A 19,262-nucleotide genomic window follows, 5' to 3' on the forward strand; every position below is an offset into this window, starting at 1 on the left:
CCTCAGCAGCCTAACTGGGAGGCACCCCCCAGCAGGGGCAGACTGACACCTCACATGGCCCCGTACACCCACAGACCTGCAGCTGAGGGTCCTGTCTGTTAGAAGGAAAACTAACAAACAGAAAGGACATCCACACCAAAAACTCATATGTACATCACCATCATCAAAGACCAAAAGTAGATAAAACCACAAAGATGGGGAAAAAACAGAGCAGAAAAACTGGAAACTCTAAAAAGCAGAGCACCTGTCCTCCTCCAAAGGAATGCAGTTCCTCAAAAGCAACGGAACAAAGCTGGATGGAGAATGACTTTGACGAGCTGAGAGAAGAAGGTTTCAGATGATCAAATTACTCCGAGCTATGGGAGGACTTTCAAACCAAATGCAAAGAAGTTGAAAACTTTGAAAAAAATTTAGAAGAATGTATAACTAGAATAACCAATACAGAGAAGTGCTTAAAGGAGCTGATGGAGCTGAAAACCAAGGCTCGAGAACTACGTGAAGAATGCAGAACCCTCAGGAGCCGATGTGATCAACTGCAAGAAAGGGTATCAGCGATGGAAGATGAAATGAATAAAATGAAGCGAGAAGGAAAGTTTAGAGAAAAAAGAATGAAAAGAAATGAGCAAAGCGTCCAAGAAATATAGGACTATGTGAAAAGACCAAATCTATGTCTGATTGGAGTACCTGAAAGTGATGGGGAGAATGGAACCAAGTTGGAAAACACTCTGCAGGATATTATCCAGGAGAACTTCCCCAATCTAGCAAGGCAGGCCAACATTCAGATTCAGGAAATACAGAGAACGCCACAAAAATACTCCTCGAGAAGAGCAACTCCAAGACACATAATTGTCAGATTCACCAAAGTTGAAATGAAGGAAAAAATGTTAAGGGCAGCCAGAGAGAAAGGTCGGGTTACCCTCAAAGGGAAGCCCATCAGACTAACAGCAGATCTCTCGGCAGAAACTCTACAAGCCAGAAGAGAGTGGGGGCCAATATTCAACATTCTTAAAGAAAAGAATTTTCAACCCCGAATTTCATATCCAGCCAAACAAAGCTTCATAAGTGAAGGAGAAATCAAATACTTTACAGACAAGCAAATGCTGAGAGATTTTGTCACCACCAGGCCTGCTCTAAAAGAGCTCCTGAAGGAAGTACTAAACACGGAAAGGAACAACCGGTACCAGCCACTACAAAATCATACCCAAATGTAAAGACCATCAAGACTAGGAAGAAACTGCATCAACTAACAAGAAAAATAACCAGCTAACATCATAATGACAGGATCAAATTCACACATAACAATATTAACCTTAAATGTAAATGGACTAAATGCTCCAATTAAAAGACACAGACTGGCAAATTGGATAAAGAGTCAAGACCCATCAGTGTGCTATATTCAGGAAACCCATCTCACGTGCAGAGACACACATAGGCTCAAAATTAAAGGATGGAGGAAGATCTACCAAGCAAATGGAAAACAAAAAAAGGCAGGGGTTGCAATCCTAGTCTCTGATTAAACAGACTTTAAACCAACAAAGATCAAAAGAGACAAAGAAGGCCATTACATAATGGTAAAGGGATCAATTCAAGAAGAAGAGCTAACTATCCTAAATATATATGCAACCAATACAGGAGCACCCAGATTCATAAAGCAAGTCCTGAGTGACCTACAAATAGACTTAGACTCCCACACATTAATAATGGGAGACTTTAACACCCCACTGTCAACATTAGACAGATCAACGAGACAGAAAGTCAACAAGGATACCCAGGAATTGAACTCAGCTCTGCACCAAGCAGACCTAATAGACATCTACAGAACTCTCCACCCCAAATCAACAGAATATACATTTTTTTCAGCACCACATCACACCTATTCCAAAATTGACCACATAGTTGGAAGTAAAGCTCTCCTCAGCAAATGTTAAAGAAAAGAAATTATAACAAACTATCTCTCAGACCACAGTGCAATCAAACTAGAACTCAGGATTAAGAAACTCACTCAAAACCACTCAACTACATGGAAACTGAACAACCTGCTCCTGAATGACTACTGGGTACATAACAAAATGAAGGCAGAAATAAAGATGTTCTTTGAAACCAACGAGAACAAAGACACAACATACCAGAATCTCTGGGACACATTCAAAGCAGTGTGTAGAGGGAAATTTATAGCACTAAATGCCCACAAGAGAAAGCAGGAAAGATCCAAAATTGACACCCTAACATCACAATTAAAAGAACTAGAAAAGCAAGAGCAAACACATTCAAAAGCTAGCAGAAGGCAAGAAATAACTAAAATCAGAGCAGAACTGAAGGAAATAGAGACACAAAAAACCCTTCAAAAAATTAATGAATCCAGGAGCTGGTTTTTTGAAAGGATCAACAGAATTGATAAACTGCTGGCAAGACTAATAAAGAAAAAAAGAGAGAAGAATCAAATAGATGCAATAAAAAATGTTAAAGGGGATATCACCACCGATCCCACAGAAATACGAACTACCATCAGAGAATGCTACACACACCTCTACGCAAATAAACTAGAAAATCTAGAAGAAATGGATAAATTTCTGGACACACACAATCTCCCAAGACTAAACCAGGAAGAAGTTGAATCTTTGAATAGACCAATAACAGGATCTCAAATTGTGGCAATAATCAATAGCTTACCAACAAAAAAGAGTCCAGGACCAGATGTATTCACAGCCGAATTCTACCAGAGGTACAAGGAGGAGCTGGTACCATTCCTTTTGAAACTATTCCAATCAATAGAAAAAGAGGGAATCCTCCTAACTCGTTTTATGAGGCCAGCATCATCCTGATACCAAAGCCGGCAGAGACACAACCAAAAAAGAGAATTTTAGACCAATATCCTTGATGAACATTGATGCAAAAATCCTCAATAAAATACTGGCAAACCGAATCCAGCAGCACATCAAAAAGCTTATCCAACATGATCAGGTGGGCTTCATCCCTGGGATGCAAGGCTGGTTCAATATATGCAAATCAATAAAGGTAATCCAGCATATAAACAGAACCAAAGACAAAAACCACATGGTTATCTCAATGGATGCAGAAAAGGCCTTTGACAAAATTCAACAACCCTTCATGCTAAAAATTCTCAATAAATTCGGTATTGATGGGACATATTTCAAAATAATAAGAGCTATCTATGACAAACCCACAGGAAATATCATACTGAATGGGCAAAAACTGGAAGCATTCCCTTTGAAAACTGGAACAAGACAGGGATGCCCTCTCTCACCACTCCTATTTAACATAGTGTTGGAAGTTCTGGCCAGGGCAATCAGGCAGGAGAAGGAAATAAAGGGTATTCAATTAGGAAAAGAGGAAGTCAAACTGTCCCTGTTTGCAGACGACATGATTGTATATCTAGAAAACCCCATTGTCTCAGCCCAAAATCTCCTTAAGCTGATAAGCAACTTCAGCAAAGTCTCAGGATACAAAATCAATGTACAAAAATCACAAGCATTCTTATACACCAAAAACAGACAAACAGAGAGCCAAATCATGAGTGAACTCCCATTCACAATTGCTTCAAAGAGAATAAAATACCTAGGAATCCAACTTACAAGGGATGTGAAGGACCTCTTCAAGGAGAACTACAAACCACTGCTCAAGGAAATAAAAGAGGATAGAAACCAATGGAAGAACATTCCATGCTCATGGGTAGGAAGAATCAATATCTTGAAAATGGCCATACTGCCCAAGGTAATTTACAGATTCAATGCCATCCCCATGAAGCTACCAATGACTTTCTTCACAGAATTGGAAAAAACTACTTTAAACTTCATATGGAACCAAAAAAGAGCCCGCATCAGCAAGTCAATCCTAAGCCAAAAGAAGAAAGCTGGAGGCATCACACTACCTGACTTCAAACTATACTACAAGGCTACAGTAACCAAAACAGCATGGTGCTGGTACCAAACAGAGATATAGATCAATGGAACAGAACAGAGCCCCCAGAAATAATGCTGCATATCTACAACTATCTGATCTTTGACAAACCTGAGGAAAACAAGCAATGGGGAAAGGATTCCCTATTTAATAAATGGTGCTGGGAAAACTGGCTAGCCATATGTAGAAAGCTGAAACTGGATCCCTTCCTTACACCTTATACAAAAATCAATTCAAGATGGATTAAAGACTTAAACGTTAGACCTAAAACTATAAAAACCCTAGAAGAAAACTTAGGCATTACCATTCCGGACATAAGCATGGGCAAGGACTTCATGTCTAAAACACCAAAAGCAATGGCAACCAATGCCAAAATTGACAAATGGGATCTTATTAAACTAAAGAGCTTCCGCACAGCAAAAGAAACTACCATCAGTGTGAACAGGCAACCTACAAAATGGGAGAAAATTTTCGCAACCTACTCATCTGACAAAGGGCTAATATCCAGAATCTACAATGAACTCAAACAAATTTACAAGAAAAAAACAAACAACCCCATCAAAAAGTGGGCAAAGGACATGAACAGACACTTCTCAAAAGAAGACATTCATGCAGCCAAAAAACACATGAAAAAATGCTCACCATCACTGGCCATCAGAGAAATGCAAATCAAAACCACTATGAGATACCATCTCACACCAGTTAGAATGGCAATCATTAAAAAGTCAGGAAACAACAGGTGCTGGAGAGGATGTGGAGAAATAGGAACACTTTTACACTGTTGGTGGGACTGTAAACTAGATCAACCATTGTGGAAGTCAGTGTGGCGATTCCTCAGGGATCTAGAACTAGAAATACCATTTGACCCAGCCATCCCATTAGTGGGTATATACCCAAATGACTATAAATCATGCTGCTATAAAGACACATGCACACGGATGTTTATTGCAGCATTACTCACAATAGCAAAGACTTGGAACCAACCCAAATGTCCAACAAGGATTTACTGGATTAAGCAAATGTGGCACATATACACCATGGAATACTATGCAGCCATAAAAAATGATGAGTTCATGTCCTTTGTAGGGACATGGATGAAAATGGAAATCATCATTCTCTGTAAACTATTGCAAGAACGAAAAACCAAACACCGCATATTCTCACTCATAGGTGGGAATTGAACAATGAGAACACATGGACACAGGAAGGGGAACATCACACTCTGGGGCCTGTTGTGCGGTGGGGGGAGGGGGGAGGGATAGCATTGAGAGATATACCTAATGCTAGATGACGAGTTAGTGGGTGCAGCGCACCAGCATGGCACATGTATACATATGTAACTAACTTGCACATTGTGCACATGTACCCCAAAACTTAAAGTATAATGATAATTAAACAATAATAATAATAATTTGTATGCCAAATCCTAGTGACATGCAATTTGCTCATGTAACAAACCTGCATATGTAACCCTTGAACCTAAAATAGTATTTCAAAAAGAAAAAATAAATAAATAAAATGAATAAGCCAAAAAACAAAAAGAGTACTACTGTGATAAAAGTGTTAATATTGAGGGTCGTTCTGCGTGTTTGGTGGCAGAGAATTTGTAAAAACTCTTTGTACTTTCTGCTTAATTTTGCTGTGAACATAAAACTACTCTAAAAAATAAAAAATTATATTAAAAAAACTAGAGAGATTCAACAGCAAAGTTTGAATGGCAAAAGAAAGAATAAATGAACTTGCAGGTATGTCATTTCAGATTATTCAGTCTGACATGCAGGAAAAAAGGAAGAAGGAAGAAAAATAAACAACACCTAACAAACTGGTGGGCCATTGTCAAACATACCAACATAGGCATAATTCAAATACCAGAAGCAGAGGAGAGAAAAAGTAGCAGAAAGGATATTTGAAGAAATAATTAAAAACTTCCCAAATTTGATGAAAGACATAAATCTACACATTCAAGAAACTCAATGAACCCCAAGTAGGATAAACTCAGAGATCCACTTTAACACACATTAAAATCAAACTGTCAAAAGCTAAAGGAGGAAACAATCTTGAAAGCAGCAAAATAAGGGGGAATCATTACATGCAAAAGAATCTTACTAAGATTAACAGACAATTGTTTAATGGCCAGTTTTAGAAACCATGGATGCCAGAAGGCCATGAAATGACAAATTTAAGATGCTAAAATAAAAATAAATTTTCAATAAAAAATTCTATATCCAGCAAAACTTCAAAAATGAAGAAACTAAGACATTCCCAGATAAACAAAAGCTAAAAGAACTGTCACTAGCAGGCCTGTTCCTCTAGATTGGTACAGAGAGGACATAAGAGAGATCAAGAGGAGGTGAACATATATAATGGCACCTCTGCCACTGTCACAGCAACAGTTCTATCCCTGCCACCCTCAGTCTGGGGAAAAAACAAAGAGCTTGAGGTCTAGACCCAAGCATGCCACAGTCACCATATACAGAGGAGAAAAATCTCTCTTCCTGGTGAGCCCTCAACTTTCTGCTCCCCAACAAGCAGGGCCCCAAGTTTATTCCAGCTGGACAGCCACCGCGTCCCACAAGCTAAACACTCCCAGTAACAGCAGCTCCATATTTCTCAGAGGTGGAACCTCCAGGGTCAAACAAAAGCTTATTCTCTGCCACTGCCATTGCAGTGGTACTACCACTGCTACTCTTGAACTAACAAAGGAACAAAGATCTTAAGTGCCTTATCCACACCTTCAGCAAGCTTCAGTTGACTCAAAGAGAGAAGTCCAGTCCATCTTTCACAAGTCCCACCCACTGTCCATGCTTATCACTAAGCAGGGAACCCCCAGCTTGGGCCCAAGCAGAGGGCCCCTATCCTGGTCTTATTGCACTGAGCAATTGCTAACCTGCACCTCTCTAGGGTGGAGCCCCCAGGAGACCAGCAAAAGCCCCTCAGCCACAACCATTACTAAGGTCCTTTCCTCTGCTGCTTCTGAGTTGGGGTGAAAACATAAACTCTGAGATCACCACAGAGCTGTGGCAGGCAGCCCAGGAATGCCAAGATATGATCTATAGCCAGCACTCAAGTGAGACAGAAGCTCACACTTTCAAAGCATTAAAAGGGAGCACAGATACAACTGTGAGGAAATATAGGGGAGCCACACAACTGAGAAACGGCCTTCCAACTGAGCATTACACCTAAGCGCCACCTACTGAATCACACCTTAAAGCTTCAACACAAAAAAATACCTCACTAACATACACACTTGTGAAGCCAAAGGCAAGAAATAAGCTACAAATAAAGACCATGCACAAAGCCTTGGCTCTGAAAAAAAATCCAGAAAAGAAGCCTATTGACCATACTCAATCTACACCGCACAGTTAAAGGAACACCCACATACTGAAATGAGAAAATAAACAATGCAAGAACTTTAGCAACTCAAATGCCAAAACATCTTATGTCTTCCAAATGACCACACTATTTCTCAAACAAGGGTCTTACAAGGCTGAGCTAGCTGAAATTACAGAAATAGAATTCAACATATGGATAAGAACAAAGATCATCAAAATTCAGAATTGCAAAACCCAATCCAAGGAAACTAAAAATCACAATAAAGCAATATAGGAGCTATCAGAAAAAAAATAGTCAGTATAGAAAGGAACCTAACTGATTATATGGACCTGAAAAACACACTACAACGATTTCACAATGCATTCACAAGTATAAAAAGCAGGACAGACCATGCTGAGGAAAGAACCTTAGAACTTGAAGATGAGCTCTCTGGAACAGACAATCAGAAAAAAAAATAAAGAAAAAAGCATAAAAAGAAGTGAACAAAACCTACAAAAAATATGAGATTATGTAAAGAGGACACATCTATGAATCATTGGCATTCTTGAAAAATATGGGGAAAAGCAAACAAATTGGAAAACTTATTTCAGGATATCATCCATGAAAACATCCCCAATCTTACTAGAGAGGCCAGCAGTAAAATTTAGAAAATACAGAGAAACCCCTGCAGCATTCTACACAAGATTATTGCCAAAACACATAATCATCAGATTTTTCCAATGTCAAAATGAAAGAAAGTATGTTAAAGTTGGCTAGAAAGAAAAGGTCACCTACAAAGGGAACGCCATCAGACTGACAGAAGACCTCCCAGCAGAAACCCTACAAGCCAGTGTATATTGGGGGCCTATATTCAACATTCTAAAAAAAAAACAAACAAACTTCAATGAGGAATTTTATATTCAGCCAAACTAAACTGCCTAAGCGAGAGATAAACAAGATCCTTTTCAGATAGGCAAATTCTGAGTAAATTTGTTACCACCATACCTGCCTTACAATAAGCTTTGAAAAAAAGCACTAAATATGGGGGAAAAAAAATTACCAGCCAGTATGAAAACCCACTTAAGTACACAGACCAGGGACACTATAAAGCAACAACACAAACAAGCCAGCATTATAACCAGCTAATCACATAATGACAGGTTCAAATTGATGCATATCGATAGTAATTTTGAATGTAAATGGGCTAAATGTCCCCATTTAAAAGAAAAAGAGAGGCAAGCTGGATAAAAACGCAAGATCCAATAGTAAGCTGTCTTCAAAAGATCCATCTCACACGCAGTGACACCCGTAGGCTCAAAATAAACGAATGAAGGAAAATTTACCAAGCAAATGGAAATTAGAAAAAAAGCAGAAATTGGAATCCTAATTTCAGACAAAACAGACTTTAAACAAAAAGGATCAAATAAGACAAAAGAAGGGCATTACATAATGGTAAAGGGTTCAATTCAACGAGAAGACCTAACTATCCTAAATATATATGCACCCACCACAAGAGCACCCAGATTGATAAAGTAAGTTAGTAGAGACTTACAAAGAAACCTAGAAAACCCACTATTATTAGTGGGAAACTTTAATATCCCAATTACAGTATTAGAAAGACCATCAAGTCAAAAAATTAACAAATATATTCACGACCTGAACTCAACATTGGACTAAATGAATCTCAAAGACCTCTACATAACTCTCCATGCAAAAACAACAGAACATACATTCTTCTCATCACCACATGACACATACTCTCTAGAATTGACAACACGATCACACACAAAACAATCCTCAGCAAATGCAAAAGAACAGAAATTATATCAAACACACTCTCAAACCACAGTGCAATAAAAACAGAAGTTAAGACTAACAAAAATCTTTCAAAATTATGCAATTACATGAAAATTGAATAACCTGCTCCTGAATAACTTTCGGGTAAATAATGAAATTAAGGGAGGAATCAAGAAGTCTTTGGAAACTAATGAGAACAAAGATACAACATACCATCATCTCTGAGACACAGCTAAGGCAGGAATAAGAGGGAAATGTGTAGCAATAAATGCCCACATCAAAAAGTTAGTAATATCTCAATTTAACAACCTAACAACACAACTAAAGAACTAGATTACCAGCTCAATATCACTTATCGTTTGAGAAATGCAAATTAAAACCACAATGAGATACCATCTCATGCTAGTCAGAATGGCTATTATTAAAAAGTCAAAAAACAACAGATGCTGGCCAAGTTGCAGAGAAAAAGAAATGCTTTTATACTGTTGGTGGGATTGTAAATTATTTCAGCCATTGTGGAAAGCAGTGTAGCAATTCCTCAAAGACCTAGAGGCAGAAATACCATTTGACTTAAAAATTCCATTACTTTTTATATACTCAACGGAATATGTTATTCTGTTATAAAGATACATGCATGCGTATGTTCATTGCAGCACTATTCACAATAGCAAAAACATGGAATCAATCCCAGTGCCCATCAATGATAGACTGGATAACGAAAATGTGGTATATATACACCATGGAACACAATGCGTTGATAAAAAGGAATTAGATTATGTCCTTTGCAGGGACATGGATGAAGTTGGAAGCCACTTTCCTCAGCAAGCTAACCCAGGAACAGAAAGCCAAACAGTGCATATTCTCACTTATAAGTGTGAGCTGAATGATGAGAACACACAGACACAAGGAGGAAAACAACACATACTGGGTTCTGTAATGGGAGGAGGGAGAATATCAGAAAGAATAGCTAATGGATGCTTTGCTTAATACCTAGGTGATAGGATGACCTGTGCAGCAAACCACCATGGCACATGTTTGTCTATGCAGCAAACCTGCAGATGTGGCACATGTACCCCTGAACTTCAAATAAAAGTTGAAGAAACAAACAAACACAAAGAATCAGAGAACCTGGGAAAAATCAACTCCAAAGCTAACAGAAGTCTAGAAAAAAAAAAATCAGAGATGAACTGAAAGAAATTGAGACACAAAGAAAATTCAAAGAAACAACAAATTCAGGAGTTGGTTTATTGAAAAAATTAACAAGACAGGCCATTAGCTAGACTAATAAACAGAAAAAGAGAAGATCTGAACAAACACAATTAAAAATGACAAAGATGTTACCACTGACCCCACAGAAATACAAATAACCATCAAAGAATATTATGAACACTTCTATGCACATAAACTAGAAAATCTAGAAGAGATGGATAAGCTCCTATATGCATATACCCTCCCAAGACTGAACAAGGAAGAAATTGATTCCCTGAAAACACCAATAATGAGATGAACCAGTAATAAATAGCATAGAAAAAAAAAAAAGCCCAGAACCAGAAACAGATGGATTTACAGCTGAATCTACCAGATTTACAAGGAAGATCTGGTACTAGTCCCATTAAAACTATTCCAATAAATTAAGAAAGTGAGGCTCCACCTTAACTTATTCTATGAGGCCAGCATCATCCTAACACCAAAACCTGGCAGAGGCACAACAAAAAAAGAACACTTCAGGCCAATAACCTTGATGAACATTGATGCAGAAATTCTCAACAAAATACTGGCAAACTGAAACCAGCAGCATATCAGAAAGCAAATGCCCAATGATCGAGTAGTCTCCATCCCCAGGATGCAAGTTTGGTTCAATATATGAAAATCAATAAGGGTGATTCATCACATAAACAGAACTAAAGACAAAAGCCACATGAGTATCTCAATAGATACAGAAAAGGCTTTTGATAAAGTTTAACATCCCCTCATGTTAAAAACTCTAAAGAAACTAGGAATACACATCGAAAGGAAGGAAGACACATTGAAGGAATACACATCGAAATAATAAGAGCCACCTATGACAAACCCACAGTCAATATTATACTGAATGGTCAAAAGCTGAAAGCATTCCCCTTGAAAACTGGCACAAGACAAAGATGCCCTCTGTCACCACTCCTATTCAACATTGTATTAGAAGTCCTGGCCAGAGCAATCAGACAAGAGAAAAAATAAAGCTCATCCAAATAAGCAGAGAAAAAGTCCAACCATCCCCATATCCCTGTTTGTATAAAAGACAATTTTTTTTTAGACAGAGTCTTGCTCTGTCACCCAGGCTGAATTGCAGTGATGTGATTTTGACTCGCTGCAACCTCCACCTCCCAGATTCAAGTGATTCCCATGCCTCACCCTCCCAACTAGCTGGCATGCACAATCACGCCTAGCTATTTTTCGTATTTTTAGTAGAGACAGGATTTCACCATATTGGTCAGGCTGGTCTCAAACTCCTGACCTCAAGAAATCAGCTTGCCTTGGCCTCCCCAAATTCTGGGATTACAGGCATGAGCCACTGAACCTGAGATGACTCTATATCTAGAAAACCAGAGAGTCTTGGCCCCAAAGCTCTTTCAGGTGATAAACAACCTCAGAAAAGTTTCAAGATAAAACAACAATGTACAAAAATATTAGCATTTTGATACACCAACAACATTCAGGCCAAGAGCCAAATCAGGAATGCAATCCCATTCACAGTTGTCACACACAAAAAAATAATATACCTAGGAATACAGCTTGCCAGGGAGGTGAAATATCTCTACAATGAGAATTACAAAACACTGCTCAAAGAAATTAGAGGTGACACTAAAAAATGAAAAACATTCCATGCTGATGGATAGGAAGAATCAATATTGTTAAAGTGGCAACACTGCCCAAAGCAATCTACAGATAAAATGCTATTCCAATCACACTACTAATGACATTCTTCCCAGAACAAGAAAAATCTATTTTCAAATTCATATGGAACCAAAAAGGAGCTCTAACAGCCAAGGCAATTCTAAGCAAAAGGCATAAAGTTGAAGGCATCATGTTACCCGACTTCAAACTATACTGCAGGGCTACAGTAACCTAAACAGCATGGTACTGGTACAAAAAGAGACATATAGACCAATAGAATAGAATAAAAAGCCCAGACATAAGGCCACACATCTACAACCATGTAGTCTTTGACAAAGCTGACAAAAACTAGCAATGGGAAAGGACTCTATTCAATAAATGATTCTTAGATAACTGGCTAGTCATATGCAAAAGATTAAAACTGAACACCCTTCTTATACCATTTACAAAAGTTAACTCAAGATGAATTGAAAACTTAAAGGTAAAACCTAGAGCTATAAAAACGCTGGACTACGACCTAGGCAATAACATTTTGAACATAGGATTGGGCGAAGATTCATGAGGAAGATGCCAAAAGCAATTGTAACAAAAGCAAAAATTGACAAACCTATTGAATTAAACTAAAGGCTTCTACACAGCAAAAAATAATTATAAACAGAGTAAACAGCCTACAAAATGGGAGAACCTATTTTCAAACTATGCATCTGACAAAGGTCTAATATCCAACATCTATAAGAAACTTAAGCAAATTTACAAGAAAAAGAAACAACCCCATTAAAAAGTGGGAAAAGAACATAAGCAGACATTTTTCAAAAGAAGACAAACATGTGGATGAAGCTGAAAACCATTATTCTCAGCAAACTAACACAAGAACAGAAAACCAAACACCGCATGTTTTCACTCATAAGTGGGAATTGAACCATGAGAACACATGCACACAGAGAGAGGAACATCACACACCGGGGCCTGTCGGGGGTCGGGGGCTAGGGGAGGGATAGTATTAGGAGAAATACCTAATACAGATGATGGGTTGATGGGTGCAGCAAACCACCATGGCTCATGTATACCTATGTAACATACCTGCACGTTCTGCACATGTATCCAAGCTTAAAGTATAATTTAAAAAATTAAAAAAGAAAACATGTGCCATGGTGGTTTGTATCAACCTGTCACCTAGGTATTAAACCTCAACATGCATTAGCTATTTGTACTGGTATTCTCCCTCCCCTCACATTTCTCAAAAGGTCCTGGTGTGAATTGGTCCCTTTTCTGTGTCCATGTGTTCTCATTGTTCAGCTCCCACTTATAGGTGAGAAACGTATGGTGTTTGGTATTCTGTTCCTGTGTTACTTTGCTGAGAATGATGCCTTCCAGCTTCATCCATGTCCCTGCAAAAGACATAATCTCATTCCTTTTCATAGCAACATAGGACATACTGATTTTCTTCCTTTTGGGTATATTCTTAGCAGTATAATTGCTGGACTATATAGTAGCTCTGCTTTTAGTTTTCTGAGGAACCTCCAAACTGTTCTCCATAGCAGTTGTACTAATTTATATTCCCACCAACAGTGTACAAGTGTTCACTTTTCTCCACATCCTTTACTAGCATTTGTTATTACCTGTCTTTTGGATAAAAGCCATTTTAACTGGGGTAAGATGTTATCACATTGAAGTTTTGATATGCATTTCTCTGATAATCAATGATGTTGAGCACCTTTTCATACACTTGTTTGCCATTTGTGTGTCTTCTCTTGAGAAATATCTGTTCAAAGATTTTGTCCATTTTTTATTGGATTATTAGATTTTTTCCTATGGAGTTGTTTGAGCTCCTTATATATTCTGCTTATTAGTCTTCTGTTTTCTCTCATTCTGTGGGTTGTTTCTTTGTTGATGATATCATTTGCTGTGCAGAAGCCTTTAACTTGATGTAATCCCATTTGTCCATTTTTTCTTTGGTTTCCTGTGCTTATGGGCAACCAAAAACTCAACGTTTTCTTGTTGTGGTTTTATAGTATGAGGTTTTAGATTTAAGTTTTTAATCCAATTTGATTTTTGTATACAGTGAGAGATAATGGTCAAGTTTTAATCTTCTGCATATGGATATCCAGGTTTCCTAGCACAATTTATTGAAGAGACTGTCCTTTCTCAAATGTATATTCTTGGTACCTCTGCTGAAAATGAGTTCACTGTAGGTGTATGAATTTAGTTTTGAGCTCTCTATGTGGTTCCATTGGTCTATGTGTCTGTTTTAATTCCAGTGCCATGCTGTTTTGGTTACTATAGCTCTGTAGTACAATTTGAAGTGAAGTGAAGTGAAGTAAAGTGATTCTTCTAGTTTATAACTAACTTTACATTCTAAATATGCTCCTCCACCATTCTTGGCCATGTCAGTCAATTGAATCACCCTGCCCCTAGCCACTCTATCAAAACACCTGAGAACTATTCTACATTTCTAATTTTGCTTCATCCTAACCTTGAATCTATCAGAAAGTTTAGTTGTTTTTTTTTTTCTTTTTTCATCTTTTTTAGATTATACTTTAAGTTCTGGGGTACATGTGCAAAACGTGGAGTTTTGTTACTTAGGTATACAGGTGCCATGGTGGTTTACCGCACCCATCAACCAGTCACCTACGTTAGGTATTTCTCCTGATGCAATCCCTCCCCTAGCCCCCCAGCTCCTGACAGACCTGAATGTGTGATGTTCCCCTCCCTATCTCCATGTATTCTCATTGTTCAACTCCCACTTATTAGTGTAAACATGCAGTGTTTGATTTTCTGTTCTTGTGTTAGTTTGCTGAGAATGATGGTTTCCAGCTTCATCCATGTCCCTGCAAAGGACATGCACTCATCCTTTTTTAAGGCTGCATAGTATTCCATAGTGTATATGTACAACATTTTCTTTATCCAGTCTATTATTGATGGACAAGTCTTTGTTTTTGTGAATAGTGCCACAATAAACATATGTGTGCATGTGTCTTTATAGTAGAATGATTTACAATCATTTGTGTATATACCCAGGAATGGGATTGCTGGATCAAATGGTATTTCTAGTTCTAGATCCTTGAGAAATTGCCACACTGTGGCGATAGTTTCTTTTGCTGTGCAGAAGCTCTTTAGTTTAATTAGATCCCATTTGTCAATTTTTGCTTTTTTTGCCATTGCTTTTCGTGTTTTAGACATGAAGTCTTGCCCATGCCTATGTCCTGAATGGTATTGCCCAGGTTTTCTTCTAGGATTTTTATGGTCCTAGGTCTTAAGTTTAAGTATTTGATCGATTTGAGTTGATTTTGTATAAAGAAGGGGTCCAGTTTCAGTTTTCTGCATTTGGCTAATGAGTTTTCCCAACAACATTTATTAAATAGGGAATCTTTTCCCGATTGCTTGTTTGTGTCAGGTTTGTCAAAGGTCAGATGGTTGTAGATGTGTGGTGTTATTTCTGAGGACTCTCTTCTGTTGCATTGGTCTATATATCTGTTTTAGTACCAGTACCATGCTGTTTTGGTTACTGTAGCCTTGTAGCATAGTTTGAAGTCAGGTAGCATGATGCCTCCAGCTTTGTTCTTCTTGCCCAGAATTGTGTTGGCTATGTGGGCTCTTTTTTGGTTCCATAAGAAGCTTAAAGTAGTTTTTTCTCCAATTCTGTGAAGAAAGTCAGTGGTAGCTTGATGGGGATAGCATTGCATTGATAAATTACTTTGGGCTGTATGGACATTTTCACGATATTGAATCTTCTTATCCATGAGCATGGAATATTTTTCCATTTGTTTGTGTCCTCTCTTACTTTCTTGAGCAGTGGTTTGTAGATCTTCTTGAAGAGGTCCGTCACATCCCCTGTAAGTTGTAATCCTAGGTATTTTATTCTCTTTGTAGCAATTGAGAATGGGAGTTCACTCGTGATTTGGCTCTCTGTTTGTCTGTTATTGGTGTATAGGAATATAGGAATGCTTGTGATTTTTGCACGTTAATTTTGTATCTTGAGACTTTGCTGAAGTTGCTTATTAGCTTAAGGAGATTTGGGGCTGAGACGATGGGGTTTTCTAAATATATAATCATCTCATCTGCAAACAGAGACAATTTGACTTCCTCTCTTCCTATTTGAATACACTTTATTTTTTCTCTTGCCTGATCGCCCTGGCCAGAACTTCCAATACTGTGTTGAATAGGAGTGGTGAGAGAGGGCATCCTCGTCTTCTGCCAGTTTTCAAAGGGAATGCTCCTTGTTTTTGCTCGTTCAGTATGATATTGGCTGAGGGTTTGTCATAAATAGCTCTTTTTATTTTGAGATACATTCCATTGATACCCAGTTTATTTAGAGTTTTTAGCAAGAAGTGGTGTTGAATTCTGTTGAAAGCCTTTTCTGCATCTATTAAAATAATCCTGTGGTTTTTATGATTGGTTCTGTTTATTTGATGGATTATGCTTATTGATTTGCCTATGCTGAACCAGCCTTGCATCCCAGGGTTGAAGCCAACTTGATCGTGATGGATAAGCTTTTTGATGTGCCGCTGGATTCAGTTTGCCAGTATTTTATTGAGGATTTTTGCATCGATGTTCATCAGGGATATTGGCCTGAAATTTTCTTTTTTTGTTGTGTCTCTGCCAGTTTTTGGTATCAGAATGATGTTGGCCTCATCGAATGAGTTAGGGAGGAGTTCCTCTTGTTCTATTGTTTGGAATAGTTTCAGAAGGAATGGTACCAGCTCCTCTTTGTACCTCTGGTAGAATTCGACTGTGAATCCCTGTGGTCCTGGCCTTTTATTATTGTTGTTGGTAGGCTATTAATTACTGCCTCAATTTCAGAACTTGTTATTGGTTTATTCAGGGATTCGACTTCTTCCTTGTTTAGACTTGAGAGGGTGTATGTGTCCAGGAATTTATCCATTTCTTCTAGATTTTCTAGTTTATTTGCATAGAAGTGTTTATAGAATATCTGATGGTAGTTTTATTTCTGTGGGATCAGTGGTGATATCCCGTATATCATTTTTATTGCATCTATTTGATTCTTCTCTCTTTTCTTGTTTATTAGCCTATCTTGTGGTCTATTTTGTTGATCTTTTCAAAAAAACCAGCTCCTGGATTCATTGATTTTTTGAAGGGTTTTTCATGTCTCTATCTCCTTCAGTTCTGCTATGATCTTAGTTATTTCTTGTCTTCTGATAGATTTTTAGTTATCTGTCAAAAGTATTATGTTGTTGCAAATTTAATTGCGATTTTGGCATTGTTAGAATTTGCCATTTGATATTGGAATACATTCTCAAATAAATGTGGTTATGTTCTACATCATTTTAATGGGCAATTCTCGCCTTATGTTTTTTTGCTAATGACTTATTACTTGCTATTTATTTTATGTTTATTTTAGACTATGGAAATAATGTTAAACAGAAAGCAAATTTCTGCAATTTTCTTATTCGTGTTCCAAATGGGCCATAAAGCAGCAGAGACAACTAGCAATGTCAGCAACACATTTGGCCCAGGTATTGCTAATGAACACACAGTGCAGTGATGGTTCAAGAATTTTGCAAAGGAGATGAGAGCCTTGAAGATGAGGAAAATAGTGGCTGGCCATCAGAAGTTGACAATGAGCAATTGAGAGCAATCATTGAAGCTAATGCTCTTACAACTACACAAGAAGTTGCTGGAGAACTCAACGTCGTCCATTCTATGGTCATTCAGCATTTGAAGCAAATTGGAAAGGTGAAAAAGTTTGATAAGGGGGTGCCTCATGAACTGAGTGAAAATTTTTTAAAAATCATCATTTTGAAGAGTCGTCTTCTCTTATTCTATGCAACAGCAACTTTCTGATAGATTCAAGGTTTAGGATGGAGGAAATATAGAAATGTAGGATAATTCTCAAGTGTTTTGATTGAGTGGCTAGGTGAAGGGTAATACAATTGACTGACATGGGCAAGACTGGTGGAAGAGCATGTTTAGAATATAAAGACCTCAATTGGATTGTGACATGTGAAGAAAAGTGGATTTTATATGACAACCAGAGATGACCAGCTCAGTGGTTGGACTGAGAAGAAGCTCCAAAGCATCTCCTAAAGCCAAACTTGCACCAAAATAAAAGGCATGGTCACTGTTTAGTGGTCTGCTGCTGGTGTGATCCACTACAGGTTTCTGAATCCTGGCAAAACCATCACATCTGAGAAGTATGCTCAGAAAATCAAATCAATGAGATGCACCAAAAATTGCAACACCTGCAGCCAGCATTGGCCAACAGAAAGGGCCCAATTATTCCCCCACAACAATGCCCAACCACACATCGCACAACCAATACTTCCAAAGTAAAATGGATTCAGCTACAAAGTTTTGCCTCTTTCGCCATATTCACCTGACTTCTTGACAACCAACTAACACTTCTTCAATCATCTCGACAACTTTTTGCAGGGAAAATGCTTCCACAACCAGCAGGATGCAGAAAATACTTTCCAAGAGTTCTTTGAATCCCAAAGCATGGACTTTTATGCTACAGGAATAAACAAACTTATTTCTCATTGGCAAAAATGTGTTGATTGTGATGGGTTTCTATTTTTATTAATAAAGATATGTTTGAGCCTAGTTATAATAATAATTCACTGTCCAAAACCACAATTACTTTTGCACCAACCTGCAACTCTAGAGCCATTCAATTTTCCCCAGGTCCACTGCTACCACCACAGTGGCCTAAGGCACTATTAGATAGACCATCAGAAACAGCCTCCTAAATGAGCTCGATGTTCCCAATTTTGTCAATCCCCAGCTTTTTAAATTATTTTATACTGCAGCAATAGTGATCTTTAAAGCACATAAACTGGATCATGATCCTCTTTGACATAAAACACTTCAAGTGCTTTAAAACAAACATTTAACCAATTTGTTTTGGCTTATGTGTTCTGGATACTAACTATATCTGTACCTTCACCTCCTGCTACTTAGTCCTTTAGATCAAAATGCTTTTGGTACTATGAGTTTTTTCTGTTTCTTGGGTGTATGTAAGGCTTTCTCCCATTGCAGGAGCTTTGCAAATGCTATATACTATCTGACTAGAAACATTGGCCCTTAGATCTTTGCAATGTTTTCTCTTCTCTGTCATTCAGGTCTCAGTTTAAATATCACCACTTCAGCAAAGGTAAAATGCTCCATCATCATGCTACCTTATTTTCTTTTTCTTGAGCGCTTATTATTTGAAATGATTTTTAATGCTTCACAGCCCAAACAGAATTGAAATACTTTGAAAATTGTACCTTGCCTATCATGTTCATGACTTTCTTTCCTGCACCAAGAACAGTGCCTGAAACATAATATGTCATATGTGCTCAATTATTACCAGTTAAATAAATGCCTTGCAGGCATTACACCTGAGGTTCCAGGAAGGCTAT

This window comes from Pan paniscus, chromosome X (genome assembly GCF_029289425.2).
Source record: "Pan paniscus chromosome X, NHGRI_mPanPan1-v2.0_pri, whole genome shotgun sequence".
Taxonomy (NCBI): Eukaryota; Metazoa; Chordata; class Mammalia; order Primates; family Hominidae; genus Pan; species Pan paniscus.